The 27867-nt window shown below is 43.5% G+C and overlaps 2 non-coding genes across 2 annotated transcripts; both read left to right on the forward strand.

The window, feature by feature from the left end:
* The first annotated feature begins 24358 nt into the window (after nucleotides 1-24358).
* On the forward strand, nucleotides 24359-24665 carry LOC149367536 (signal recognition particle RNA). The gene has a single exon (XR_016287765.1).
* Nucleotides 24577-24649, forward strand: TRNAK-CUU (transfer RNA lysine (anticodon CUU)). Its single transcript has one exon. It is a non-coding gene; the product is annotated as a tRNA-Lys (tRNA).
* Nucleotides 24666-27867: the final 3202 nt, after the last annotated feature.

Below are 27867 nucleotides of genomic sequence, written 5' to 3' on the forward strand. Positions count from 1 at the left end.
TTGGAGTTTTGGAGTTTTAGTTTTAGAGTTTTGGAGTTTTGAAATTTTAGTTTCGGATTTTGGGTTTTGGAGTTTTTAAGTTTTCGATTTTCGGAGTTTTAATATTTTGGAGTTTTGGATTTTTGCAGTTTTGGCGTTTTCGAGTTTTGGATTTTTGGAGTTTTGGACTTTCGGAGTTTCGGATTATTGGACTTTTGGAGTTTTAGAGCTTTGGAGTTTTGGAGTTCCGGATTTTCAGTTTCGGAGTTTCGGAGATTTGGAGTTTCGGCAGTTTGGAGATTCGGGGTCTTGATGTTTCGGAATTTTGTAGTTTTGTAGTTTTGAAGTTTCGGAGTGTTTGAGCTTTAGAGTTTTAGACTACTAGAGTTTTGGAGTTTTGAAATTTTAGAGTTTCAGATTTTTGGAGTTTTGGAGTTTTTAAGTTTTCGATTTTCGGAGTTCTGGATTTGTGGAGTTTTGGATTTTCGGAGTTTTGGAGTTGCGGAGTTTTGGAGATTCAGGGTTTTGGAGTTTTGGAATTTTGGAGTTTTGAAGTTTTTGAGTTTTGGAGTTTTGGATTTTTGCGCTTTTGGAGTTTCAGAGTTTTGGAGATTCAGGGTAGTGGAGTTTCGGAATTTTTGAGTTTTGGAGTTTTGGAGTTTCGGAGTACCGGAGTTTCGCAGTTTCGGAGTTTCGAAGTTTTGCAGTTTCGGAGTTTTGGAGTTTTGGAGTTTCCGAGTTTCGAAGTTTTGGAGTTTTAGAGTTTTGGAGTTTCGGAGTTTTGGAGATGCAGGGTTGTGGAGTTTCGGAGATTTGGAGTTTCGGCGTTTTGGAGATTCGGGGTCTTGGAGTTTCGGAATTTTGTAGTTTTGGAGTTTTGGAGTGTCGGAGTTTCGGAGTGTTGGAGTTTTGGAGTTTTAGAGTTTTATAGTTTTGGAGTTTTGAAATTTTTGAGTTTCGGATTTTTGGAGTTTGGAGTTTTTATGTTTTGGATTTTTGAGTTTTGGATTTTTGGATTTTTTGAGTTTTGGAGTTTTTGAGTTTTTGAGTTTTGGAGATTTGGATTTTTGCACTTTTGGAGTTTTGGAGTTTCGGAGTTTTGGATTATTGGAGTTTTCGAGTTTTACAATTTTTGATTTTGGGAGGTATGGATTTTTGGAGTTTCGGAGTTGTGGAGATTCGGGGTTGTGGAGTTTTAGAGGTTCGGAGTTTTGGAGTTTCCGAGTTTCGGAGTGTTGGAGTTTCAGAGTTTTTGAGTTTGGGAGTTTCGCAGTTTTGGAGATTCGGAGTTGTGAAGTTTCGAATTTTGGTGTTTCGCATTTTTGCAGTTTTGGAGTTTTCAAGTTTTGGATTTTTGGAGTTTTGGATTTTCGGAGTTTTGGATTTTTGGAATTTAGACTTTCGGAGTTTCGGATTATTGGACTTTTGGAGTTTTAGAGCTTTGGAGTTTTGGAGTTTTGGAGTTCCGGATTTTCAGTTTCGGATTTTTGGAGTTTTGGAGTTTCGGAGATTTGGAGTTTCGGAGTTTTGGAGATTCGGGGTTGTGGAGCTTCGGAATTTTGGAGTTTTGGAGTGTCGGAGTTTCGGAATATTGTAGTTTTGGAGTTTCGGATATTTGGAGTTTTGGAGTTTCGGAGTTTTGGAGTTTTGGATTTTTGCACTTTTTGAGTTTCGGATTTTTGGAGTTTTGGAGTTTCGGAGATTTGGGAGTTTTGGAGTTTTTAAGTTTCCGATTTTCGGAGTTTTGGATTTTTGGAGTTTTGGATGTTTGCAGTTTTGGCGTTTTCGAGTTTTGGATTTTTGGAGTTTCGGAGTTTTGGAGTTTCCGAGTTTTGGAGATTCGGGGCTTTGGAGTTTCGGAATTTTGGAGGTTTGGAGTTTTGGAGTTTCGGAATTTCAGTTTTGGAGTTTTGGAGGTTCGGAGTTTCTGAGTTCCTGAGTTTCGGAGTTTTGGAGATTCGTGGTTGTGGAGTTTCGGAATTTCGGAGTTTCGGATTTTTGCAGTTTTGGAGTGTTCTAGTTTTGGATTTGTGGAGTATTGGATTTTTGGAGTTTTGGATTTTCGGAGTTTCGGATTTTTGGAGTTTTGGAGTTTTAGAGTTTAAGAGCTTTGGAGTTTTGGAGTTCTGGATTTTCGGAGTTTCGCAGTTTTGGAGTTTCGGAGTTTTGGAGATTCAGGGTAGTGGAGTTTCGGAATTTTTGAGTTTTGGAGTTTTGCAGTTTCGGAGTTCCGGAGTTTCGCAGTTTCGGAGTTTCGAAGTTTTGCAGTTTCGGAGTTTTGGAGTTTCGGAGTTTCGAAGTTTTGGAGTTTTAGAGTTTTGGAGTTTCGGAGTTTTGGAGATGCAGGGTTGTGGAGTTTCGGAGTTTGGAGTTTTGGTGTTTCGGAGCTTTGGATTTTTGGAGTTTCGGATTTTCGGAGTTTCGGATTATTGGAGTTTTGGAGTTTTAGAGCTTTGGAGTTTTGAAGTTTTGGAGTTCTGGATTTTCGGAGTTTCGGAGTTTTGGAGTTTCCGAGTTTTGGAGATTCGGGGTTTTGGAGTTTCGGAATTTTGGAGGTTTGGAGTTTTGGAGTTTCGGAATTTCAGTTTTGGAGTTTTGGAGGTTCGGAGTTTCTGAGTTCCTGAGTTTCGGAGTTTTAGAGTTTTGGAGTGATTGAGTTTTGGAGTTTCGCAGTTTTGGAAATTCGTGGTTGTGGAGTTTCGGAATTTTGGAGTTTCGGATTTTTGCAGGTTTGGAGTTTTCTAGTTTTGGATTTGTGGAGTTTTGGATTTTTGGAGTTTTGGATTTTCGGAGTTTCGGATTATTGGAGTTTTGGAGTTTTAGAGCATTGGAGTTTTCGAGTTCTGGATTTTTGGAGTTTCGGTGTTTTGCAGTTTCGGAGTTTTGGAGTTTCGGAGTTTCTGATTTTTGGAGTTTTAGAGTTTCGGAATATTGCAGTTTCGGAGTTTTGGAAATTCGGGGTTTTGGAGTTTCCGAATTCTGTAGTTTTGGAGTTTTGGAGGTATTGATTGTTGGAGTTTCGGAGTTTTGGAGCTTCGGAGTTTTGGAGTTTCGGAGTTCCGGAGTTTCGAAGTTTCGGAGTTTTGGAGTTCTGCAGTTTCGGAGTTTTGGAGTTTTGGAGTTTTGGAGTTTCGGAGTTTCGAAGTTTTGGAGTTTCGGAGTTTTGGAGGTTCAGGGTTGTGGAGTTTCGGAATTTTTGAGTTTTGGAGTTTTGCAGTTTCGGAGTTTTGATTTTTGGAGTTTTGGAGGTATGGATTTTTGGAGATTCAGGGTTTTGTTCTTCCAGAATTTTGTAGTTTGGGAGTTTTGGAGTTTCGGAGTTTTGGAGTTTTGGAGTTGTGGAGTATTGGAGTTTTGGAGTTTTAGAGTTTTGGAGTTTTGGAGTTTCGGAGTTTCAAATTATTTGAGTTTTCGAGTTTTAGAATTTTTGATTTTTGGAGGTATGGATTTTTGGAGTTTCGGAGTTGTGGAGATTCGGGGTTGTGGAGTTTTTGAGTTTTGGAGGTTCGGAGTTTTGGAGTTTCCGAGTTTCGGAGTGTTGGAGTTTTGTAGTTTTTGAGTTTGGGAGTTTCGCAGTTTTGGAGATTTGGAGTGTTGGAGTTTCGGAGTTTTGGAGTTTCGGAGTGTTTGAGTTTTGGAGTTTCGCTGTTTTGGAGATTCATGGTTGTGGAGTTTCGGAATTTCGGAGTTTCGGATTTTTGCAGTTTTGGAGTTTTCTAGATTTGGATTTGTGGAGTATTGGATTTTTGGAGTTTTGGATTTTCGGAGTTTCGGAGTTTTGGAGTTTCGGAGTTTTGGAGATTTGGGGTTGTGGAGTTTCGGAATTTTGGAGTTTCGGAGTTTTGGAGTTTCGGAGTTTCAATTTTTGGAGTTTTGGAGTTTCGGAATATTGCAGTTTCGGAGTTCTGGAAATTCGGGGTTTTGGAGTTTCGGAATTCTGTAGTTTTGGAGGTATTGATTGTTGGAGTTTCGGAGTTTCGGAATTTTTGAGTTGTGGAGTTTTCGAGGTTTGGATTTATGGGGTTCTGGATTTGTGGAGTTTTGGATTTTCGGAGTTTTGGAGTTTCGGAGTTTTGGAGATTCAGGGTAGTGGAGTTTCGGAATTTTTGAGTTTTGGAGTTTTGGAGTTTCGGAGTTCCGGAGTTTCGCAGTTTCGGAGTTTCGAAGTTTTGCAGTTTCGGAGTTTTGGAGTTTTGGAGTTTCGGAGTTTCGAAGTTTTGGAGTTCCGGAGATTCGCAGTTTCGGAGTTTCGAAGTTTTGCAGTTTCGGAGTTTTGGAGTTTTGGAGTTTCGGATTATTGGAGTTTTGGAGCTTTGGAGTTTTGAAGTTTTGGAGTTCTGGATTTTCGGAGTTTTGGAGCTTTGGAGTTTCGGAGTTTTGGATTATTGGAGTTTTCGAGTTTTACAATTTTTGATTTTTGGAGGTATGGATTTTTGGAGTTTCGGAGTTGTGGAGATTCGGGGTTGTGGAGTTTTAGAGGTTCGGAGTTTTGGAGTTTCCGAGTTTCGGAGTGTTGGAGTTTCAGAGTTTTTGAGTTTGGGAGTTTCGCAGTTTTGGAGATTCGGAGTTGTGAAGTTTCGAATTTTGGTGTTTCGCATTTTTGCAGTTTTGGAGTTTTCAAGTTTTGGATTTTTGGAGTTTTGGATTTTCGGAGTTTTGGATTTTTGGAGTTTGGACTTTTGGAGTTTCGGATTATTGGACTTTTGGAGTTTTAGAGCTTTGGAGTTTTGGAGTTTTGGAGTTCCGGATTTTCAGTTTCGGATTTTTGGAGTTTTGGTGTTTCGGTGACTTGGAGTTTCGGCGTTTTGGAGATTCGGGGTCTTGGAGTTTAAGAATTTTGTAGTTTTGGAGTTCCGGGGTGGTGGAGTTTTGGAGTTTTGAAATTTCCAATTTTCGGAGTTTTGGATTTTTGGAGTTTTGGATTTTTGAGTTTTGGATTTTTAGAGTTTTTTAGTTTTGGAGTTTTTGAGTTTTGGATTTTTGGAGTTTTGGATTTTTGGAATTTTGGAGTTTCGGAGATTTGGAGTTTCGGCGTTTTGGAGTTTTGGAGTTTTGGATTTTTGCACTTTTTGAGTTTCGGATTTTTGGAGTTTTGGAGTTGCGGAGTTTTGGAGATTCAGGGTAGTGGAGTTTCGGAATTTTTGAGTTTTGGAGTTTTGGAGTTTCGGAGTTTCGGAGTGTTGGAGTTTTGGAGTTTGAGAGTTTTATAGTTTGGAGTTTTGAAATTTTTGAGTTTCGGATTTTTGGAGTTTGGAGTTTTTATGTTTTGGATTTTTGAGTTTTGGATTTTTGGATTTTTGGAGTTTTGGAGTTTTTGAGTTTTTGAGTTTTGGAGATTTGGATTTTTGCACTTTTGGAGTTTTGGAGTTTCGGAGTTTTGGATTATTGGAGTTTTCGAGTTTTACAATTTTTGATTTTTGGAGGTATGGATTTTTGGAGTTTCGGAGTTGTGGAGATTCGGGGTTGTGGAGTTTTAGAGGTTCGGAGTTTTGGAGTTTCCGAGTTTCGGAGTGTTGGAGTTTCAGAGTTTTGAAGTTTCGGAGTGTTTGAGCTTTAGACTTTTAGACTACTAGAGTTTTGGAGTTCTGAAATTTTAGAGTTTCAGATTTTTGGAGTTTTGGAGTTTTTAAGTTTTCGATTTTTGGAGTTCTGGATTTGTGGAGTTTTGGATTTTCGGAGTTTTGGAGTTGCGGAGTTTTGGAGATTCAGGGTTTTGGAGTTTTGGAATGTTGGAGTTTTGAAGTTTTTGAGTTCTTGAGTTTTGGATTTTTGTGCTTTTGGAGTTTCGGAGTTTTGGAGATTCAGGGTAGTGGAGTTTCGGAATTTTTGAGTTTTGGAGTTTTGGAGTTTCGGAGTTCCGGAGTTTCGCAGTTTCGGAGTTTCGGAGTTTGGAGTTTTGGAGTTTCGTAGTTTTGGATTTTTGGAGTTTCAGATTTTCGGAGTTGCGGATTATTGGAGTTTTGGAGTTTTGGAGCTTTGGAGTTTTGAAGTTTTAGAGTTTTGGAGATTCGGGGTTTTGGAGTTTCGGAATTTTGGAGGTTTGGAGTTTTGGAGTTTCGGAATTTCAGTTCTGGAGTTTTGGAGGTTCGGAGTTTCTGAGTTCCTGAGTTTCTGAGTTTCGGAATTTTGGAGTTTTGGAGTTTCAGAGATTTGGAGTTCCGGCGTTTTGGAGATTTCGGGTCTTGGAGTTTCGGAATTTTGTAGTTTTGTAGTTTTGGAGTGTCGGAGTTTCGGATTGTTGGAGTTTTGGAGTTTTAGAGTTTTGTAGTTTTGAAATTTTTGAGTTTCGGATTTTTGGAGTTTAGAGTTTTTAGGTTTTGGATTTTTGAGTTTTGGATTTTTGGGTTTTTGAGTTTTGGAGTTTTCGAGTTTTGGAGTTTTGGATTTTTGCACTTTTGGAGATTTTGAGTTTCGGACTTTCGGAGTTTCGGATTATTGGACTTTTCGAGTTTTAGAGCTTTGAAGTTTTGAAGTTTTGGAGTTTCGGAATATTGTAGTTTTGGACTTTCGGAGTTTCGGATTATCGGACTTTTGGAGTTTTAGAGCTTTGGAGTTCCGGATTTTCAGTTTCGGATTTTTGGAGTTCTGAAGTTTCGAAGTTTTGCAGTTTCGGCGTTTTGGAGATTCGGAGTCTTGGAGTTTAAGAATTTTGTAGTTTTGTAGTTTTGCATTTTCGGAGTGTTGAAGTTTTGGAGTTTTGGAGTTTTAGAGTTTTAGAGTTTTGGAGTTTTGAAATTTTAGTTTCGGATTTTTTGAGTTTTGGAGTTTCTAAGTTTTGGATTTTCGGAGTTTTGGATTTTTGGAGTTTTGGATTTTTGGAGCTTTCGAGTTTTGGATTTGTGGAGTTTTGGACTTTCAGGGTTTCGGATTATTGGAATTTTGGAGTTTTAGAGCTTTGGAGTTTTTGAGTTTTAGAGTTCCGGATTATCGGAGTTTCGGAGTTTTGGAGTTTCGGAATTTTGGAGTTTCGGAGTTTTGGAGTTTTGGAGTTTCGGAGATTTGGAGTTTCGGCGTTTTGAAGATTCAGGGTCTTGGAGTTTCGGAATATTGTAGTTTTGTAGTTTTGGAGTTTTGGAGTGTCGGAGTTTCGGAGTGTTGGAGTTTTGGAGTTTTAGAGTTTTAGAGTTTTAGAGTTTTAGAGTTTTGGAGTTTTGGAGTTTTGAAATTTTTGAGTTTCGGATTTTTGGAGTTTGGAGTTTTTGTTTTGGATTTTTGAGTTTTGGATTTTTGGATTTTTGGAGTTTTTGAGTTGTTGAGTTTTGGAGTTTTGGATTTTTGCACTTTTGGAGTTTCGGAGTTTTGGATTTTTGAAGTTTTGGAGGTATGAGTTTTTGGAGATTCAGGGTTTTGTTGTTCCAGAATTTTGTAGTTTTGGAGTTTTGGAGTTTCGGAGTTTTGGATTATTGGAGTTTTCGAGTTTTACAATTTTTGATTTTTGGAGGTATGGATTTTTGGAGTTTCGGAGTTGTGGAGATTCGGGGTTGTGGAGTTTTAGAGGTTAGGAGTTTTGGAGTTTCTGTGTTTCGGAGTGTTGGAGTTTCGGAGTTTTTGAGTTTGGGAGTTTCGCAGTTTTGGAGATTCGGAGTTGTGAAGTTTCGAATTTTGGTGTTTCGCATTTTTGCAGTTTTGGAGTTTTCAAGTTTTGGATTTTTGGAGTTTTGGTTGTTCGGAGTTTTGGATTTTTGGAATTTAGACTTTCGGAGTTTCGGATTATTGGACTTTTGGAGTTTTAGAGCTTTGGAGTTTTGGAGTTTTGGAGTTCCGGATTTTCAGTTTCGGATTTTTGGAGTTTTGGAGTTTCGGAGATTTGGAGTTTCGGAGTTTTGGAGATTCGGGGTTGTGGAGCTTCGGAATTTTGGAGTTTTGGAGTGTCGGAGTTTCGGAATATTGTAGTTTTGGAGTTTCGGATATTTGGAGTTTTGGAGTTTTGGATTTTTGCACTTTTTGAGTTTCGGATTTTTGGAGTTTTGGAGTTTCGGAGATTTGGAGTTTCGGCGTTTTGGAGATTCGGGGTCTTGGAGTTTAAGAATTTTGTAGTTTTGGAGTTTCGGGGTGTTGGAGTTTTGGAGTTTTAGAGTTTTATAGTTTTGGAGTTTTGAAATTTTAGTTTCGGATTTTGGGAGTTTTGGAGTTTTTAAGTTTCCGATTTTCGGAGTTTTGGATTTTTGGAGTTTTGGATGTTTGCAGTTTTGGCGTTTTCGAGTTTTGGATTTTTGGAGTTTCGGAGTTTTGGAGTTTCCGAGTTTTGGAGATTCGGGGCTTTGGAGTTTCGGAATTTTGGAGGTTTGGAGTTTTGGAGTTTCGGAATTTCAGTTTTGGAGTTTTGGAGGTTCGGAGTTTCTGAGTTCCTGAGTTTCGGTGTTTTGGAGATTCGTGGTTGTGGAGTTTCGGAATTTCGGAGTTTCGGATTTTTGCAGTTTTGGAGTGTTCTAGTTTTGGATTTGTGGAGTATTGGATTTTTGGAGTTTTGGATTTTCGGAGTTTCGGATTTTTGGAGTTTTGGAGTTTTAGAGTTTAAGAGCTTTGGAGTTTTGGAGTTGTGGAGTTCTGGATTTTCGGAGTTTCGGAGTTTTGGAGTTTCGGAGTTTTGGAGATTCAGGGTAGTGGAGTTTCGGATTTTTTGAGTTTTGGAGTTTTGGAGTTTCGGAGTTCCGGAGTTTTGCAGTTTCGGAGTTTCGAAGTTTTGCAGTTTCGGAGTTTTGGAGTTTTGGAGTTTCGGAGTTTCGAAGCTTTGGAGTTTTAGAGTTTTGGTGTTTCGGAGTTTTGGAGATGCAGGGTTGTGGAGTTTCGGAGTTTGGAGTTTTGGTGTTTCGGAGCTTTGGATTTTTGGAGTTTCGGATTTTCGGAGTTTCGGATTATTGGAGTTTTGGAGTTTTAGAGCTTTGGAGTTTTGAAGTTTTGGAGTTCTGGATTTTCGGAGTTTCGGAGTTTTGGAGTTTCCGAGTTTTGGAGATTCGGGGTTTTGGAGTTTCGGAATTTTGGAGGTTTGGAGTTTTGGAGTTTCGGAATTTCAGTTTTGGAGTTTTGGAGGTTCGGAGTTCTGAGTTCCTGAGTTTCGGAGTTTTAGAGTTTCGGAGTGATTGAGTTTTGGAGTTTCGCAGTTTTGGAAATTCGTGGTTGTGGAGTTTCGGAATTTTGGAGTTTCGGATTTTTGCAGGTTTGGAGTTTTCTAGTTTTGGATTTGTGGAGTTTTGGATTTTTGGAGTTTTGGATTTTCGGAGTTTCGGATTATTGGAGTTTTGGAGTTTTAGAGCATTGGAGTTTTCGAGTTCTGGATTTTTGGAGTTTCGGTGTTTTGCAGTTTCGGAGTTTTGGTGTTTCGGAGTTTCTGATTTTTGGAGTTTTAGAGTTTCGGAATATTGCAGTTTCGGAGTTTTGGAAATTCGGGGTTTTGGAGTTTCCGAATTCTGTAGTTTTGGAGTTTTGGAGGTATTGATTGTTGGAGTTTCGGAGTTTTGGAGCTTCGGAGTTTTGGAGTTTCGGAGTTCCGGAGTTTCGGAGTTTCGGAGTTTTGGAGTTTTGCAGTTTCGGAGTTTCGAAGTTTTGCAGTTTCGGAGTTTTGGAGTTTTGGAGTTTCGGAGTTTCGAAGCTTTGGAGTTTTAGAGTTTTGGTGTTTCGGAGTTTTGGAGATGCAGGGTTGTGGAGTTTCGGAGTTTGGAGTTTTGGTGTTTCGGAGCTTTGGATTTTTGGAGTTTCGGATTTTCGGAGTTTCGGATTATTGGAGTTTTGGAGTTTTAGAGCTTTGGAGTTTTGAAGTTTTGGAGTTCTGGATTTTCGGAGTTTCGGAGTTTTGGAGTTTCCGAGTTTTGGAGATTCGGGGTTTTGGAGTTTCGGAATTTTGGAGGTTTGGAGTTTTGGAGTTTCGGAATTTCAGTTTTGGAGTTTTGGAGGTTCGGAGTTTCTGAGTTCCTGAGTTTCGGAGTTTTAGAGTTTCGGAGTGATTGAGTTTTGGAGTTTCGCAGTTTTGGAAATTCGTGGTTGTGGAGTTTCGGAATTTTGGAGTTTCGGATTTTTGCAGGTTTGGAGTTTTCTAGTTTTGGATTTGTGGAGTTTTGGATTTTTGGAGTTTTGGATTTTCGGAGTTTCGGATTATTGGAGTTTTGGAGTTTTAGAGCATTGGAGTTTTCGAGTTCTGGATTTTTGGAGTTTCGGTGTTTTGCAGTTTCGGAGTTTTGGTGTTTCGGAGTTTCTGATTTTTGGAGTTTTAGAGTTTCGGAATATTGCAGTTTCGGAGTTTTGGAAATTCGGGGTTTTGGAGTTTCCGAATTCTGTAGTTTTGGAGTTTTGGAGGTATTGATTGTTGGAGTTTCGGAGTTTTGGAGCTTCGGAGTTTTGGAGTTTCGGAGTTCCGGAGTTTCGGAGTTTCGGAGTTTTGGAGTTTTGCAGTTTCGGAGTTTTGGAGTTTTGGAGTTTCGGAGTTTTGGAGTTTCGGAGTTTTGGAGGTTCAGGGTTGTGGAGTTTCGGAATTTTTGAGTTTTGGAGTTTTGCAGTTTCGGAGTTTTGATTTTTGGAGTTTTGGAGGTACGGATTTTTGGAGATTCAGGGTTTTGTTCTTCCAGAATTTTGTAGTTTGGGAGTTTTGGAGTTTCGGAGTTTTGGAGTTTTGGAGTTGTGGAGTATTGGAGTTTTGGAGTTTTAGAGTTTTGGAGTTTTGGAGTTTCGGAGTTTCAAATTATTTGAGTTTTCGAGTTTTAGAATTTTTGATTTTTGGAGGTATGGATTTTTGGAGTTTCGGAGTTGTGGAGATTCGGGGTTGTGGAGTTTTTGAGTTTTGGAGGTTCGGAGTTTTGGAGTTTCCGAGTTTCGGAGTGTTGTAGTTTTGTAGTTTTGGAGTTTTGGAGTGTCGGAGTTTCGGAGTTTCGGAGTGTTGGAGTTTTGGAGTTTTGGAGTTTTAGAGTTTTATAGTTTTGGAGTTTTGAAATTTTTGAGTTTCGGATTTTTGGAGTTTGGAGTTTTTATGTTTTGGATTTTTGAGTTTTGGCTTTTTGGAGTTTTGGAGTTTTTGAGTTTTTGAGTTTTGGAGATTTGGATTTTTGCACTTTTGGAGCTTTGGAGTTTCGGAGTTTTGGATTATTGGAGTTTTCGAGTTTTACAATTTTTGATTTTTGGAGGTATGGAGTTGTGGAGATTCGGGGTTGTGGAGTTTATAGGTTCGGAGTTTTGGAGTTTCCGAGTTTCGGAGTGTTGGAGTTTCAGAGTTTTTGAGTTTGGGAGTTTCGCAGTTTTGGAGATTCGGAGTTATGAAGTTTCGAATTTTGGTGTTTCGCATTTTTGCAGTTTTGGAGTTTTCAAGTTTTGGATTTTTGGAGTTTTGGATTTTCGGAGTTTTGGATTTTTGGAGTTTGGACTTTCGGAGTTTCGGATTATTGGACTTTTGGAGTTTTAGAGCTTTGGAGTTTTGGAGTTTTGGAGTTCCGGATTTTCAGTTTCGGATTTTTGGAGTTTTGGAGTTTCGGTGACTTGGAGTTTCAACGTTTTGGAGATTCGGGGTCTTGGAGTTTAAGAATTTTGTAGTTTTGGAGTTTCGGGGTGGTGGAGTTTTGGAGTTTTAGAGTTTTGGAGTTTTTAACTTTTCAATTTTCGGAGTTTTGGATTTTTGGAGTTTTGGATTTTTGAGTTTTGGATTTTTAGAGTTTTTTAGTTTTGGAGTTTTTGAGTTTTGGATATTTGGAGTTTTGGATTTTTGGAGTTTTGGAGTTTCGGAGATTTGGAGTTTCGGCATTTTGGAGTTTTGGAGTTTTGGATTTTTGCACTTTTTGAGTTTCGGATTTTTGGAGTTTCGGAGATTTGGAGTTTCGGCGTTTTGGAGTTTTGGAGTTTTGGATTTTTGCACTTTTTGAGTTTCGGATTTTTGGAGTTTCGGAGATTTGGAGTTTCGGCGTTTTGGAGATTCGGGGTCTTGGAGTTTAAGAATTTTGTAGTTTTGGAGTTTCGGGGTGTTGGAGTTTTGGAGTTTTAGTTTTAGAGTTTTGGAGTTTTGAAATTTTAGTTTCGGATTTTGGGTTTTGGAGTTTTTAAGTTTTCGATTTTCGGAGTTTTAATATTTTGGAGTTTTGGATTTTTGCAGTTTTGGCGTTTTCGAGTTTTGGATTTTTGGAGTTTTGGACTTTCGGAGTTTCGGATTATTGGACTTTTGGAGTTTTAGAGCTTTGGAGTTTTGGAGTTCCGGATTTTCAGTTTCGGAGTTTCGGAGATTTGGAGTTTCGGCAGTTTGGAGATTCGGGGTCTTGATGTTTCGGAATTTTGTAGTTTTGTAGTTTTGAAGTTTCGGAGTGTTTGAGCTTTAGAGTTTTAGACTACTAGAGTTTTGGAGTTTTGAAATTTTAGAGTTTCAGATTTTTGGAGTTTTGGAGTTTTTAAGTTTTCGATTTTCGGAGTTCTGGATTTGTGGAGTTTTGGATTTTCGGAGTTTTGGAGTTGCGGAGTTTTGGAGATTCAGGGTTTTGGAGTTTTGGAATTTTGGAGTTTTGAAGTTTTTGAGTTTTGGAGTTTTGGATTTTTGCGTTTTTGGAGTTTCAGAGTTTTGGAGATTCAGGGTAGTGGAGTTTCGGAATTTTTGAGTTTTGGAGTTTTGGAGTTTCGGAGTACCGGAGTTTCGCAGTTTCGGAGTTTCGAAGTTTTGCAGTTTCGGAGTTTTGGAGTTTTGGAGTTTCGGAGTTTCGAAGTTTTGGAGTTTTAGAGTTTTGGAGTTTCGGAGTTTTGGAGATGCAGGGTTGTGGAGTTTCGGAGATTTGGAGTTTCGGCGTTTTGGAGATTCGGGGTCTTGGAGTTTCGGAATTTTGTAGTTTTGGAGTTTTGGAGTGTCGGAGTTTCGGAGTGTTGGAGTTTTGGAGTTTTAGAGTTTTATAGTTTTGGAGTTTTGAAATTTTTGAGTTTCGGATTTTTGGAGTTTGGAGTTTTTATGTTTTGGATTTTTGAGTTTTGGATTTTTGGATTTTTTGAGTTTTGGAGTTTTTGAGTTTTTGAGTTTTGGAGATTTGGATTTTTGCACTTTTGGAGTTTTGGAGTTTCGGAGTTTTGGATTATTGGAGTTTTCGAGTTTTACAATTTTTGATTTTGGGAGGTATGGATTTTTGGAGTTTCGGAGTTGTGGAGATTCGGGGTTGTGGAGTTTTAGATGTTCGGAGTTTTGGAGTTTCCGAGTTTCGGAGTGTTGGAGTTTCAGAGTTTTTGAGTTTGGGAGTTTCGCAGTTTTGGAGATTCGGAGTTGTGAAGTTTCGAATTTTGGTGTTTCGCATTTTTGCAGTTTTGGAGTTTTCAAGTTTTGGATTTTTGGAGTTTTGGATTTTCGGAGTTTTGGATTTTTGGAATTTAGACTTTCGGAGTTTCGGATTATTGGACTTTTGGAGTTTTAGAGCTTTGGAGTTTTGGAGTTTTGGAGTTCCGGATTTTCAGTTTCGGATTTTTGGAGTTTTGGAGTTTCGGAGATTTGGAGTTTCGGAGTTTTGGAGATTCGGGGTTGTGGAGCTTCGGAATTTTGGAGTTTTGGAGTGTCGGAGTTTCGGAATATTGTAGTTTTGGAGTTTCGGATATTTGGAGTTTTGGAGTTTCGGAGTTTTGGAGTTTTGGATTTTTGCACTTTTTGAGTTTCGGATTTTTGGAGTTTTGGAGTTTCGGAGATTTGGAGTTTCGGCGTTTTGGAGATTCGGGGTCTTGGAGTTTAAGAATTTTGTAGTTTTGGAGTTTCGGGGTGTTGGAGTTTTGGAGTTTTAGAGTTTTAGAGTTTTGGAGTTTTGAAATTTTAGTTTCGGATTTTGGGAGTTTTGGAGTTTTTAAGTTTCCGATTTTCGGAGTTTTGGATTTTTGGAGTTTTGGATGTTTGCAGTTTTGGCGTTTTCGAGTTTTGGATTTTTGGAGTTTCGGAGTTTTGGAGTTTCCGAGTTTTGGAGATTCGGGGCTTTGAGTTTCGGAATTTTGGAGGTTTGGAGTTTTGGAGTTTCGGAATTTCAGTTTTGGAGTTTTGGAGGTTCGGAGTTTCTGAGTTCCTGAGTTTCGGAGTTTTGGAGATTCGTGGTTGTGGAGTTTCGGAATTTCGGAGTTTCGGATTTTTGCAGTTTTGGAGTGTTCTAGTTTTGGATTTGTGGAGTATTGGATTTTTGGAGTTTTGGATTTTCGGAGTTTCGGATTTTTGGAGTTTTGGAGTTTTAGAGTTTAAGAGCTTTGGAGTTTTGGAGTTCTGGATTTTCGGAGTTTCGCAGTTTTGGAGTTTCGGAGTTTTGGAGATTCAGGGTAGTGGAGTTTCGGAATTTTTGAGTTTTGGAGTTTTGCAGTTTCGGAGTTCCGGAGTTTCGCAGTTTCGGAGTTTCGAAGTTTTGCAGTTTCGGAGTTTTGGAGTTTCGGAGTTTCGAAGTTTTGGAGTTTTAGAGTTTTGGAGTTTCGGAGTTTTGGAGATGCAGGGTTGTGGAGTTTCGGAGTTTGGAGTTTTGGTGTTTCGGAGCTTTGGATTTTTGGAGTTTCGGATTTTCGGAGTTTCGGATTATTGGAGTTTTGGAGTTTTAGAGCTTTGGAGTTTTGAAGTTTTGGAGTTCTGGATTTTCGGAGTTTCGGAGTTTTGGAGTTTCCGAGTTTTGGAGATTCGGGGTTTTGGAGTTTCGGAATTTTGGAGGTTTAGAGTTTTGGAGTTTCGGAATTTCAGTTTTGGAGTTTTGGAGGTTCGGAGTTTCTGAGTTCCTGAGTTTCGGAGTTTTAGAGTTTCGGAGTGATTGAGTTTTGGAGTTTCGCAGTTTTGGAAATTCGTGGTTGTGGAGTTTCGGAATTTTGGAGTTTCGGATTTTTGCAGGTTTGGAGTTTTCTAGTTTTGGATTTGTGGAGTTTTGGATTTTTGGAGTTTTGGATTTTCGGAGTTTCGGATTATTGGAGTTTTGGAGTTTTAGAGCATTGGAGTTTTCGAGTTCTGGATTTTTGGAGTTTCGGTGTTTTGCAGTTTCGGAGTTTTGGAGTTTCGGAGTTTCTGATTTTTGGAGTTTTAGAGTTTCGGAATATTGCAGTTTCGGAGTTTTGGAAATTCGGGGTTTTGGAGTTTCCGAATTCTGTAGTTTTGGAGTTTTGGAGGTATTGATTGTTGGAGTTTCGGAGTTTTGGAGCTTCGGAGTTTTGGAGTTTCGGAGTTCCGGAGTTTCGAAGTTTCGGAGTTTTGGAGTTCTGCAGTTTCGGAGTTTTGGAGTTTTGGAGTTTTGGAGTTTCGGAGTTTCGAAGTTTTGGAGTTTCGGAGTTCTGGAGGTTCAGGGTTGTGGAGTTTCGGAATTTTTGAGTTTTGGAGTTTGGCAGTTTCGGAGTTTTGATTTTTGGAGTTTTGGAGGTATGGATTTTTGGAGATTCAGGGTTTTGTTCTTCCAGAATTTTGTAGTTTGGGAGTTTTGGAGTTTCGGAGTTTTGGAGTTTTGGAGTTGTGGAGTATTGGAGTTTTGGAGTTTTAGAGTTTTGGAGTTTTGGAGTTTCGGAGTTTCAAATTATTTGAGTTTTCGAGTTTTAGAATTTTTGATTTTTGGAGGTATGGATTTTTGGAGTTTCGGAGTTGTGGAGATTCGGGGTTGTGGAGTTTTTGAGTTTTGGAGGTTCGGAGTTTTGGAGTTTCCGAGTTTCGGAGTGTTGGAGTTTTGTAGTTTTTGAGTTTGGGAGTTTCGCAGTTTTGGAGATTTGGAGTGTTGGAGTTTCGGAGTTTTGGAGTTTCGGAGTGTTTGAGTTTTGGAGTTTCGCTGTTTTGGAGATTCATGGTTGTGGAGTTTCGGAATTTCGGAGTTTCGGATTTTTGCAGTTTTGGAGTTTTCTAGTTTTGGATTTGTGGAGTATTGGATTTTTGGAGTTTTGGATTTTCGGAGTTTCGGAGTTTTGGAGTTTCGGAGTTTTGGAGATTTGGGGTTGTGGAGTTTCGGAATTTTGGAGTTTCGGAGTTTTGGAGTTTCGGAGTTTCAATTTTTGGAGTTTTGGAGTTTCGGAATATTGCAGTTTCGGAGTTCTGGAAATTCGGGGTTTTGGAGTTTCGGAATTCTGTAGTTTTGGAGGTATTGATTGTTGGAGTTTCGGAGTTTCGGAATTTTTGAGTTGTGGAGTTTTCGAGGTTTGGATTTATGGGGTTCTGGATTTGTGGAGTTTTGGATTTTCGGAGTTTTGGAGTTTCGGAGTTTTGGAGATTCAGGGTAGTGGAGTTTCGGAATTTTTGAGTTTTGGAGTTTTGGAGTTTCGGAGTTCCGGAGTTTCGCAGTTTCGGAGTTTCGAAGTTTTGCAGTTTCGGAGTTTTGGAGTTTTGGAGTTTCGGAGTTTCGAAGTTTTGGAGTTCCGGAGTTTCGCAGTTTCGGAGTTTCGAAGTTTTGCAGTTTCGGAGTTTTGGAGTTTTGGAGTTTCGGATTATTGGAGTTTTGGAGCTTTGGAGTTTTGAAGTTTTGGAGTTCTGGATTTTCGGAGTTTTGGCGCTTTGGAGTTTCGGAGTTTTGGATTATTGGAGTTTTCGAGTTTTACAATTTTTGATTTTTGGAGGTATGGATTTTTGGAGTTTCGGAGTTGTGGAGATTCGGGGTTGTGGAGTTTTAGAGGTTCGGAGTTTTGGAGTTTCCGAGTTTCGGAGTGTTGGAGTTTCAGAGTTTTTGAGTTTGGGAGTTTCGCAGTTTTGGAGATTCGGAGTTGTGAAGTTTCGAATTTTGGTGTTTCGCATTTTTGCAGTTTTGGAGTTTTCAAGTTTTGGATTTTTGGAGTTTTGGATTTTCGGAGTTTTGGATTTTTGGAGTTTGGACTTTTGGAGTTTCGGATTATTGGACTTTTGGAGTTTTAGAGCTTTGGAGTTTTGGAGTTTTGGAGTTCCGGATTTTCAGTTTCGGATTTTTGGAGTTTTGGTGTTTCGGTGACTTGGAGTTTCGGCGTTTTGGAGATTCGGGGTCTTGGAGTTTAAGAATTTTGTAGTTTTGGAGTTCCGGGGTGGTGGAGTTTTGGAGTTTTGAAATTTCCAATTTTCGGAGTTTTGGATTTTTGGAGTTTTGGATTTTTGAGTTTTGGATTTTTAGAGTTTTTTAGTTTTGGAGTTTTTGAGTTTTGGATTTTTGGAGTTTTGGATTTTTGGAATTTTGGAGTTTCGGAGATTTGGAGTTTCGGCGTTTTGGAGTTTTGGAGTTTTGGATTTTTGCACTTTTTGAGTTTCGGATTTTTGGAGTTTTGGAGTTGCGGAGTTTTGGAGATTCAGGGTAGTGGAGTTTCGGAATTTTTGAGTTTTGGAGTTTTGGAGTTTCGGAGTTTCGGAGTGTTGGAGTTTTGGAGTTTGAGAGTTTTATAGTTTGGAGTTTTGAAATTTTTGAGTTTCGGATTTTTGGAGTTTGGAGTTTTTATGTTTTGGATTTTTGAGTTTTGGATTTTTGGATTTTTGGAGTTTTGGAGTTTTTGAGTTTTTGAGTTTTGGAGATTTGGATTTTTGCACTTTTGGAGTTTTGGAGTTTCGGAGTTTTGGATTATTGGAGTTTTCGAGTTTTACAATTTTTGATTTTTGGAGGTATGGATTTTTGGAGTTTCGGAGTTGTGGAGATTCGGGGTTGTGGAGTTTTAGAGGTTCGGAGTTTTGGAGTTTCCGAGTTTCGGAGTGTTGGAGTTTCAGAGTTTTTGAGTTTGGGAGTTTCGCAGTTTTGGAGATTCGGAGTTGTGAAGTTTCGAATTTTGGTGTTTCGCATTTTTGCAGTTTTGGAGTTTTCAAGTTTTGGATTTTTGGAGTTTTGGATTTTCGGAGTTTTGGATTTTTGGAGTTTGGACTTTCGGAGTTTCGGATTATTGGACTTTTGGAGTTTTAGAGCTTTGGAGTTTTGGAGTTTTGGAGTTGTGGAGTTCTGGATTTTCGGAGTTTCGGAGTTTTGGAGTTTCGGAGTTTTGGAGATTTGGGGTTGTGGAGTTTCGGAATTTTGGAGTTTCGGAGTTTTGGAGTTTCGGAGTTTAAAATTTTTGGAGTTTTGGAGTTTCGGAATATTGCAGTTTCGGAGTTCTGGAAATTCGGGGTTTTGGAGTTTCGGAATTCTGTAGTTATGGAGGTATTGATTGTTGGAGTTTCGGAGTTTCGGAATTTTTGAGTTGTGGAGTTTTCGAGGTTTGGATTTATGGGGTTCTGGATTTGTGGAGTTTTAGATTTTCGGAGTTTTGGGGTTTCGGAGTTTTGGAGATTCAGGGTAGTGGAGTTTCGGAATTTTTGAGTTTTGGATTTTTGCAGTTTTGGAGTTTCGGAGTTCCGTAGTTTCGCAGTTTCGGAGTTTCGAAGTTTTGCAGTTTCGGAGTTTTGGAGTTTTGGAGTTTCGAAGTTTTGGAGTTTTAGAGTTTTGGAGTTTCGGAGTTTTGGAGATGCAGGGTTGTGGAGTTTCGGAGTTTGGAGTTTTGGTGTTTCGGAGCTTTGGATTTTTGGAGTTTCGGATTTTCGGAGTTTCGGATTATTGGAGTTTTTGAGTTTTAGAGCTTTGGAGTTTTGAAGTTTTGGAGTTCTGGATTTTCGGAGTTTCGGAGTTTTGGAGTTTCCGAGTTTTGGAGATTCGGGGTTTTGGAGTTTCGGAATTTTGGAGGTTTGGAGTTTTGGAGTCTCGGAATTTCAGTTTTGGAGTTTTGGAGGTTCGGAGTTTCTGAGTTCCTGAGTTTCTGAGTTTCGGAGTTTTGGAGTTTTGGAGTTTCAGAGATTTGGAGTTCCGGCATTTTGGAGATTCGGGGTCTTGGAGTTTCGGAATTTTGTAGTTTTGTAGTTTTGGAATTTTGTAGTTTCGGAGTTTCGGAGTGTTGGAGTTTTGGAGTTTTAGAGTTTGAGTTTTGTAGTTTTGAAATTTTTGAGTTTCGGATTTTTGGAGTTTGGAGTTTTTAGGTTTTGGATTTTTGAGTTTTGGATTATTGTGTTTTTGAGTTTTGGAGCTTTCGAGTTTTGGAGTTTTGGATTTTTGCACTTTTGGAGATTTTGAGTTCCGGACTTTCGGAGTTTCGGATTATTGGACTTTTCGATTTTTAGAGCTTTGGAGTTTTGGAGTTTTAGAGTTCTGGATTTTCGGAGTTTCGGAGTTTCGGAATATTGTAGTTTTGGACTTTCGGAGTTTCGGATTATCGGACTTTTGGAGTTTTAGAGCTTTGGAGTTTTGGAGTTCCGGATTTTCAGTTTCGGATTTTTGGAGTTCTGAAGTTTCGGAGATTTGGAGTTTTGGCGTTTTGGAGATTCAGGGCCTTGGAGTTTAAGAATTTTGTAGTTATGTAGTTTTGGAGTTTCGGAGTGTTGAAGTTTTGGAGTTTTGGAGTTTTAGAGTTTTAGAGTTTTGGAGTTTTGAAATTTTAGTTTCGGATTTTTGGAGTTTTGGAGTTTCTAAGTTTTCGATTTTCGGAGTTTTGGATTTTTGGAGTTTTGGATTTTTGGAGCTTTCGAGTTTCGGAGTTTTGGATTTGTGGAGGTTTGGACTTTGTGGGAATCTGGCTTTGCGCCGTCGCCTTTGCGCGGCTGTGCCGGCCGCCCGCGTTGTTTCTCCTCTTTCCCTTGCTCCCGCCTCAGGCGGTGGAGAGGCGGCTGGGTGACTAATCACTGTCATTTAGCCACAGCTCCGCCCCGGCTCCCCAAGGGCCTTTGCGATTGGCGCCTTTTGGCGGGAATTCGGGACCCCGCTTTGGGCGGCCGCGCGCCGCGCGACCGTCCGAGCGGGGCCCAGAGAGAGAGATCCCTCCGAGACAGCGAAAGGTGCGTACGTTACTGTTTGTCCCTGCCGGCCTTTGCCGCTCGGACCAGTGCTTACTCGAGCTTGCCCGCACGTGTCCTCTGACCTGCAGTGGCTCGAGCCTGTCCAGCGGGGTCCAGCGACCTCAGACAGGCGTACCTTGCGTTGATTGCCCACTCTCTCTCGCAACCGGCCCAACGGTCGACACGAGAGAGAGATCACAGCACTGCCGCGGGGACATTCTCCTGCAGCGGCGTGCTAGCGGCGCATATTGCTCGAGTCGCTTCGTGCGCGCAGCGGAGCCTTGCTCCTCGCGCGCCCCCGGGACGGGGTGACGATTGAGTGTGTGTGTACTGCTGAAGGACGACGTGAATAAACGTCTCCTTTGTGAACTTGGAGGCCTATTTCTTTGCGGCGAATCGCTCTCCTCCCAGCGGAGGTTGAGTACGCTGCAACGGTGTCCCAGTGTGTGTGTGGTGACGGCTGATCGGGGCCCTTGGCTCGCGCGAAGCTCGAACCCGCGGTGGGTGGTGGCCTGTGTCCACGTAGAAACCCACAACTGGCGCCCAACGTGCTAAGTCATTGGCGCTTACGCCTTTGATGGCACATTAGCCGAGCAGGTCGCCTTGACGATCACGCTTGCGCACCGTGTCTACCACCCCCAGCGCGGCACTCGGCAGCTACATGTCGGCTCCCTACGGAGTTGTAGCGTCGTTTGATGCGCTGGCTGCTGTTCCTTCGAATAGCTAGACACCGTGGTTGGCCGCGGCCCCCATTGGGGTTTACGGTGACACAACCCAAAATGTTGACCACGTGGCTCCTATTGGAGCTGTATCGGAAGCACCCTGCGGTGCATCCGCTGGTCACATGCCTCAGCTGTGCATGCTTTCCGCCCAGTGCGAAAGCAGTTCGTGTCACGCTGCCGCAACCGGCAGTTTCGAACAGCAGAAGCCGTGCCCCGCGAGCAGTCAATTCTGCTCTGGGAACGGCGAGGCGCTGGCCGGTTCCCTGTGGAAACCGCGCCGCTCATCGAACTAGGAGCCTTGCCTCCCTCGTTCGTGCAGCCCGCCCAAGCCTCCACTGAGGCAGGGGTGCAGTCGCTGAGGCCGGGGCTCCATTGAGCCAGATGCGGAGAAACTTTGAGCCGTACTCGAATTTCCCGCGCCCAAGGACGTACGCGGCCTGCGCCGTGGTGTGGGAATGGCCACTATTATCGTCCTGTGCCCGCGTGCAGGCACCCTTGACCGAGCTCTTGGGAAGACTGCCGCGTGGCGATGGGAGCCCGAGCAAGAGCGATCCTTTCGCCTCCTGTCTAGTGCCATTGCCGAGACAGCGCAGCTCAGGCTACCCGACCTGACCAGACAGTTCGTAGTCCAGATTGACGCGAGCGATCTGGGTTTAGGAGCAGTTCTCCTACAGGAATTCGATGGCGTGCTGCAACCGCTGGCCTTTGCCAGCCGCTCCTTGCTGCCCTCGGAGAGGAATTATTCCGTGACCGAGAAGGAGTGCCTCGCCATCGTGTTTGCACTGCGCAAATTCGACGTCTACCTTGATAGAACGCAATTCGTGGTGCAGACAGACCACAGTGCGCTCAGTTGGCTGATGCGGCTCCGCGAGCCTGCGGGTCGGCTGGCGCGCTGGGCTCTCCTGATACAGCATTACGACTTTTCCGTGCAGTATCGAAAGGGGAGCACGAACGTGGTAGCTGACGCGCTATCCCGTGCCCCACTCGCCAGCGGCGCCTTGACGCCTGTAGGCGGAGGGGGCGAAACAGCGGACGAGCCGCCGGGCGGCAAGGAGGGGGAGCCCGCAAACGGGTTAACCCATTCCACTAACCAGGCAAGCAGCGCTTCGCAAAGCGGACGAGAGGCAAAGCTCTTCGTGAGCGCCTCGGAGGTGCCGACGCGAACGGAAATTTTGGCTGCAAACCTGAGTGGGGACGAGACCAGGCTCCCCTCTGGGATGACTGGAATCGTTTTCAGCCCTAAAGAGCTACTGAAAGCCCAGCAAAATGACCCGTTTTGTCGCGAGGTGAGCGACGGTCTCAGGGAGACGGAGCGCCGTGACGCTACTTGTGTTGTAGCGGGCGCAGGGGGGCAGAAGCCAGCGTGTGTCGCGGCGAACCCCGGGGATTCATATTTGCTGGACAATGACGGGCTCGTGCTGAAGTACATAGCCACCGATGACGAGTCCATCGACCCGTTCTAGGTGGTTATCCCCAAAAGTCTAAGAGGCGCACTTTTGCGATTCTCTAATGACGAACCACTGGCCGGTCATCTGAGTGACTCCAAAGTTTTTGCAAAACTGAGTCAATCGGTGACGTGGCCCGGCATGAAGCGTGACATTATTCGCTATTGCCGTTCCTGCCATGTCTGCCAAGCGGTGAAGTCACGGGGTGGCAAGCCGCCTGGAATGATGAAACCGATTGACAGTGTGCGTCCGTGGCAGATGGCCACCTGCGATTTGATGGGGCCTTTCCCCAGGAGCAAGCAGGGGTTCATTGACCTGAAGGCCTACGCGTCACGGTCTGATGAGCTTGCGCCGGTACCCATTGGTATCAAAGGCAAGTGTAAAGGCACAACTGGTGCTGCGGAACGCAAGCGTACGGAGCACCGGTACAATCTGAGGCGACGGTCACCGGTGTGATTGATGCCGGACGGCGGACTTTTCCGCAACCAAAGGCACGCAGCCTCAGCTAGCTGGCGAGCTTTCTCGTCAGGCCCTACCTAGGCGAAGCACGGTGTGTTATTTTTTTTTTTTGTTTTTGCAGCATGCTCAGTTCCAGCCATGTGTGTTTATCAGTTTATTTATTTGTTTTGTTTAGTCAGTTTTTAGCCACTTTCGTTTCCAGCTTGTTCGTCGGTTTTCGTTCTAACGTACCGAGATGTACATAGGTAACATGCGTCTGCGTTGGCGTTCAGTTTTTTTTAACCAGACTTGTACATATGTATACTTCAGCCGCTCTCTCTTGCGCTTATCTTTTGAAGCGCAGAGTTTGCCTGTCGTTTGTACGGCGCCTTTTCTCATTTCCGGCCCGACTGTGGGTGGTTGGCTCGTTAAGGAGCCGTGTGTCGCGGTGCGAGTTTTGTGCGGCCCGTATGGAGGGGAAGTTGGCGGGGCGTTTGGGGCGATGGGAGGGGCGGAAAGTGCACCCTTTGACCCTCGCCGCGGCGCCTCTGGACGCTTCTGATGGGGGGGTCGTTGTCGCCGACCAGCGTCCGCGCACTTGCCGGTGTATGCGTGGTTGTGGCTGTGACTGTGTGCGCGCGTAACCATGAGCCAAGGCGACGCCTGTGAGTTGTGCCGTTGTGTCCTTCTGCGTGAGCGCGAGGATGAGAAGGACCCCTCGCGGTGGACAAGGTTACACATCTGGACGCCGCCGAACGTCCTCGCCCGTTTCAGCCGGCGTGAAAGGGGTGCACTAACTTTCTTGTGCCCGAACGTGATGTCGTGTCCAAGGGCGCGAGGTCAGTGCTCTGCCGCGGCCCCGTCGTCATCAACGCACCCTACATCAACGTAAAAAAGACCGCCATCAGTCGTCGGCCCTCCCAACCTGTTCAACTTGAAGTCTGCGAGCGGTGAGTCGCCGACAGGCCCACTGGGCCGCGCCACCGAACTTTGAGGCTGGCATCCACCTGTAACACAGCTGTACAGTGGTATTCACATCTCCTTGTGTACCGTGTATATAATCTGCAAGCTGTTTTGATTTACTGAAGCGTATGCCCGTGTTTGTTTGTTTGCCTTGTTTTCCTTTGTTTGTGTTGTTTTTTTTCTTACGTTGTTGTGGCTGGAACTGAAGTGTATCTAGTTTTTTTTGTGTATTCATTTCTTTGTTTTGGAACTGAAGTGTAGCTTATTTTTTTTGTGTATTGATTTCTTTATTTTGGCCGCGTGCTTTGCCGATGGGTAGGAGGGCATTTAAGGAGAGGGGGATGTGGGAATCTGGCTTTGCGCCGTCGCCTTTGCGCGGCTGTGCCGGCCGCCCGCGTTGTTTCTCCTCTTTCCCTTGCTCCCGCCTCAGGCGGTGGAGAGGCGGCTGGGTGACTAATCACTGTCATTTAGCCACAGCTCCGCCCCGGCTCCCCAAGGGCCTTTGCCATTGGCGCCTTTTGGCGGGAATTCGGGACCCCGCTTTGGGCGGCCGCGCGCCGCGCGACCGTCCGAGCGGGGCCCAGAGAGAGAGATCCCTCCGAGACAGCGAAAGGTGCGTACGTTACTGTTTGTCCCTGCCGGCCTTTGCCGCTCGGACCAGTGCTTACTCGAGCTCGCCCGCACGTGTCCTCTGACCTGCAGTGGCTCGAGCCTGTCCAGCGGGGTCCAGCGACCTCAGACAGGCGTACCTTGCGTTGATTGCCCACTCTCTCTCGCAACCGGCCCAACGGTCGACACGAGAGAGAGATCACAGCACTGCCGCGGGGACATTCTCCTGCAGCGGCGTGCTAGCGGCGCATATTGCTCGAGTCGCTTCGTGCGCGCAGCGGAGCCTTGCTCCTCGCGCGCCCCCGGGACGGGGTGACGATTGAGTGTGTGTGTACTGCTGAAGGACGACGTGAATAAACGTCTCCTTTGTGAACTTGGAGGCCTATTTCTTTGCGGCGAATCGCTCTCCTCCCAGCGGAGGTTGAGTACGCTGCAACGGTGTCCCAGTGTGTGTGTGGTGACGGCTGATCGGGGCCCTTGGCTCGCGCGAAGCTCGAACCCGCGGTGGGTGGTGGCCTGTGTCCACGTAGAAACCCACAACTGCCGGGGGTCGTGGCGTACCCCTGTAATCCAGCTACCTGGAGGCGAGGTCTAGAGGACGGGCTGACGCCGGGAGTCCTGGGCCGCGGTCGCCCATGTTAACGGGGCGTCCGCGCTAAGCGGGGCGTCGATATGGTCACCCCGGCGGAGGCCGGCGGCGGCTAGGTCGCCTAAGGAGGAGCGGACCGGCCCAGGGCGGAGACGCAGCAGGCAAACTTCAGCCCGGCTAGCTCAGTCGGTAGAGCATGAGACTCTTAATCTCAGGGTCGTGGGTTCGAGCCCCACGTTGGGCGCGAGTTGTGGGTTTCTACGTGGACACAGGCCACCACCCACCGCGGGTTCGAGCTTCGCGCGAGCCAAGGGCCCCGATCAGCCGTCACCACACACACACTGGGACACCGTTGCAGCGTACTCAACCTCCGCTGGGAGGAGAGCGATTCGCCGCAAAGAAATAGGCCTCCAAGTTCACAAAGGAGACGTTTATTCACGTCGTCCTTCAGCAGTACACACACACTCAATCGTCACCCCGTCCCGGGGGCGCGCGAGGAGCAAGGCTCCGCTGCGCGCACGAAGCGACTCGAGCAATATGCGCCGCTAGCACGCCGCTGCAGGAGAATGTCCCCGCGGCAGTGCTGTGATCTCTCTCTCGTGTCGACCGTTGGGCCGGTTGCGAGAGAGAGTGGGCAATCAACGCAAGGTACGCCTGTCTGAGGTCGCTGGACCCCGCTGGACAGGCTCGAGCCACTGCAGGTCAGAGGACACGTGCGGGCGAGCTCGAGTAAGCACTGGTCCGAGCGGCAAAGGCCGGCAGGGACAAACAGTAACGTACGCACCTTTCGCTGTCTCGGAGGGATCTCTCTCTCTGGGCCCCGCTCGGACGGTCGCGCGGCGCGCGGCCGCCCAAAGCGGGGTCCCGAATTCCCGCCAAAAGGCGCCAATGGCAAAGGCCCTTGGGGAGCCGGGGCGGAGCTGTGGCTAAATGACAGTGATTAGTCACCCAGCCGCCTCTCCACCGCCTGAGGCGGGAGCAAGGGAAAGAGGAGAAACAACGCGGGCGGCCGGCACAGCCGCGCAAAGGCGACGGCGCAAAGCCAGATTCCCACATCTTGCGGGGTTTCGGATTATTGGAATTTTGTAGTTTTAGAGCTTTGGAGTTTTGGAGTTCCGGATTTTCAGTTTCGGAGTTTCGGAGATTTGGAGTTTCGGCAGTTTGGAGATTCGGGGTCTTGATGTTTCTGAATTTTGTAGTTTTGTAGTTTTGAAGTTTCGGAGTGTTTGAGCTTTAGAGTTTTAGACTACTAGAGTTTTGGAGTTCTGAAATTTTAGAGTTTCAGATTTTTGGAGTTTTGGAGTTTTTAAGTTTTCGATTTTCGGAGTTCTGGATTTGTGGAGTTTTGGATTTTCGGAGTTTTGGAGTTGCGGAGTTTTGGAGATTCAGGGTTTTGGAGTTTTGGAATTTTGGAGTTTTGAAGTTTTGAAGTTTTTGAGTTTTTGAGTTTTGGATTTTTGTGCTTTTGGAGTTTCGGAGTTTTGGAGATTCAGGGTAGTGGAGTTTCGGAATTTTTGAGTTTTGGAGTTTTGGAGTTTCGGAGTTCCGGAGTTTCGCAGTTTCACAGTTTCGAAGTTTTGGAGTTTCGGAGTTTTGGAGATGCAGGGTTGTGGAGTTTCGGAGTTTGGAGTTTTGGAGTTTCGTAGTTTTGGATTTTTGGAGTTTCGGATTTTCGGAGTTGCGGATTATTGGAGTTTTGGAGTTTTGGAGCTTTGGAGTTTTGAAGTTTTAGAGTTCTGGATTTTTGGAGTTTCGGAGTTTTGGAGTTTCCGAGTTTTGGAGATTCGGGGTTTTGGAGTTTCGGAATTTTGGAGGTTTGGAGTTTTGGAGTTTCGGAATTTCAGTTTTGGAGTTTTGGAGGTTCGGAGATTTGGAGTTCCGGCGTTTTGGAGATTTCGGGTCTTGGAGTTTCGGAATTTTGTAGTTTTGTAGTTTTGGAGTGTCGGAGTTTCGGATTGTTGGAGTTTTGTAGTTTTTAAATTTTTGAGTTTCGGATTTTTGGAGTTTAGAGTTTTTAGGTTTTGGATTTTTGAGTTTTGGATTTTTGGGTTTTTGAGTTTTGGAGTTTTCGAGTTTTGGAGTTTTGGATTTTTGCACTTTTGGAGATTTTGAGTTTCGGACTTTCGGAGTTTCGGATTATTGGACTTTTCGAGTTTTAGAGCTTTGGAGTTTTGAAGTTTTGGAGTTTCGGAATATTGTAGTTTTGGACTTTCGGAGTTTCGGATTATCGGACTTTTGGAGTTTTAGAGCTTTGGAGTTCCGGATTTTCAGTTTCGGATTTTTGGAGTTCTGAAGTTTCGAAGTTTTGCAGTTTCGGCGTTTTGGAGATTCGGGGTCTTGGAGTTTAAGAACTTTGTAGTTTTGTAGTTTTGCATTTTCGGAGTGTTGAAGTTTTGGAGTTTTGGAGTTTTAGAGTTTTAGAGTTTTAGAGTTTTGGAGTTTTGAAATTTTAGTTTCGGATTTTTTGAGTTTTGGAGTTTCTAAGTTTTGGATTTTCGGAGTTTTGGATTTTTGGAGTTTTGGATTTTTGGAGCTTTCGAGTTTTGGATTTGTGGAGTTTTGGACTTTCAGGGTTTCGGATTATTGGAATTTTGGAGTTTTAGAGCTTTGGAGTTTTTGAGTTTTAGAGTTCCGGATTATCGGAGTTTCGGAGTTTTGGAGTTTCGGAATTTTGGAGTTTCGGAGTTTTGGAGTTTTGGAGTTCCGGAGATTTGGAGTTTCGGCATTTTGGAGATTCAGGGTCTTGGAGTTTCGGAATTTTGTAGTTTTGTAGTTTTGGAGTTTTGGAGTGTTGGAGTTTCGGAGTGTTGGAGTTTTGGAGTTTTAGAGTTTTAGAGTTTTAGAGTTTTGGAGTTTTGAAGTTTTGAAATTTTTGAGTTTCGGATTTTTGGAGTTTGGAGTTTTTGTTTTGGATTTTTGAGTTTTGGATTTTTGGATTTTTGGAGTTTTTGAGTTGTTGAGTTTTGGAGTTTTGGATTTTTGCACTTTTGGAGTTTCGGAGTTTTGGATTTTTGAAGTTTTGGAGGTATGAGTTTTTGGAGATTCAGGGTTTTGTTGTTCCAGAATTTTGTAGTTTTGGAGTTTTGGAGTTTCGGAGTTTCCAATTATTGGAGTTTTCGAGTTTTACAATTTTTGATTTTTGGAGGTATGGATTTTTGGAGTTTCGGAGTTGTGGAGATTCGGGGTTGTGGAGTTTTAGAGGTTAGGAGTTTTGGAGTTTCTGAGTTTCGGAGTGTTGGAGTTTCGGAGTTTTTGAGTTTGGGAGTTTCGCAGTTTTGCAGTTTTGGAGTTTTCAAGTTTTGGATTTTTGGAGTTTTGGTTGTTCGGAGTTTTGGATTTTTGGAATTTAGACTTTCGGAGTTTCGCATTATTGGACTTTTGGAGTTTTAGAGCTTTGGAGTTTTGGAGTTTTGGAGTTTCGGATTTTCAGTTTCGGATTTTTGGAGTTTTGGAGTTTCGGAG

The sequence above is a fragment of the Amblyomma mixtum genome, chromosome 1, assembly GCF_055824585.1.
Source record: "Amblyomma mixtum isolate Tamu chromosome 1, ASM5582458v1, whole genome shotgun sequence".
NCBI classification, from domain to species: domain Eukaryota; kingdom Metazoa; phylum Arthropoda; class Arachnida; order Ixodida; family Ixodidae; genus Amblyomma; species Amblyomma mixtum.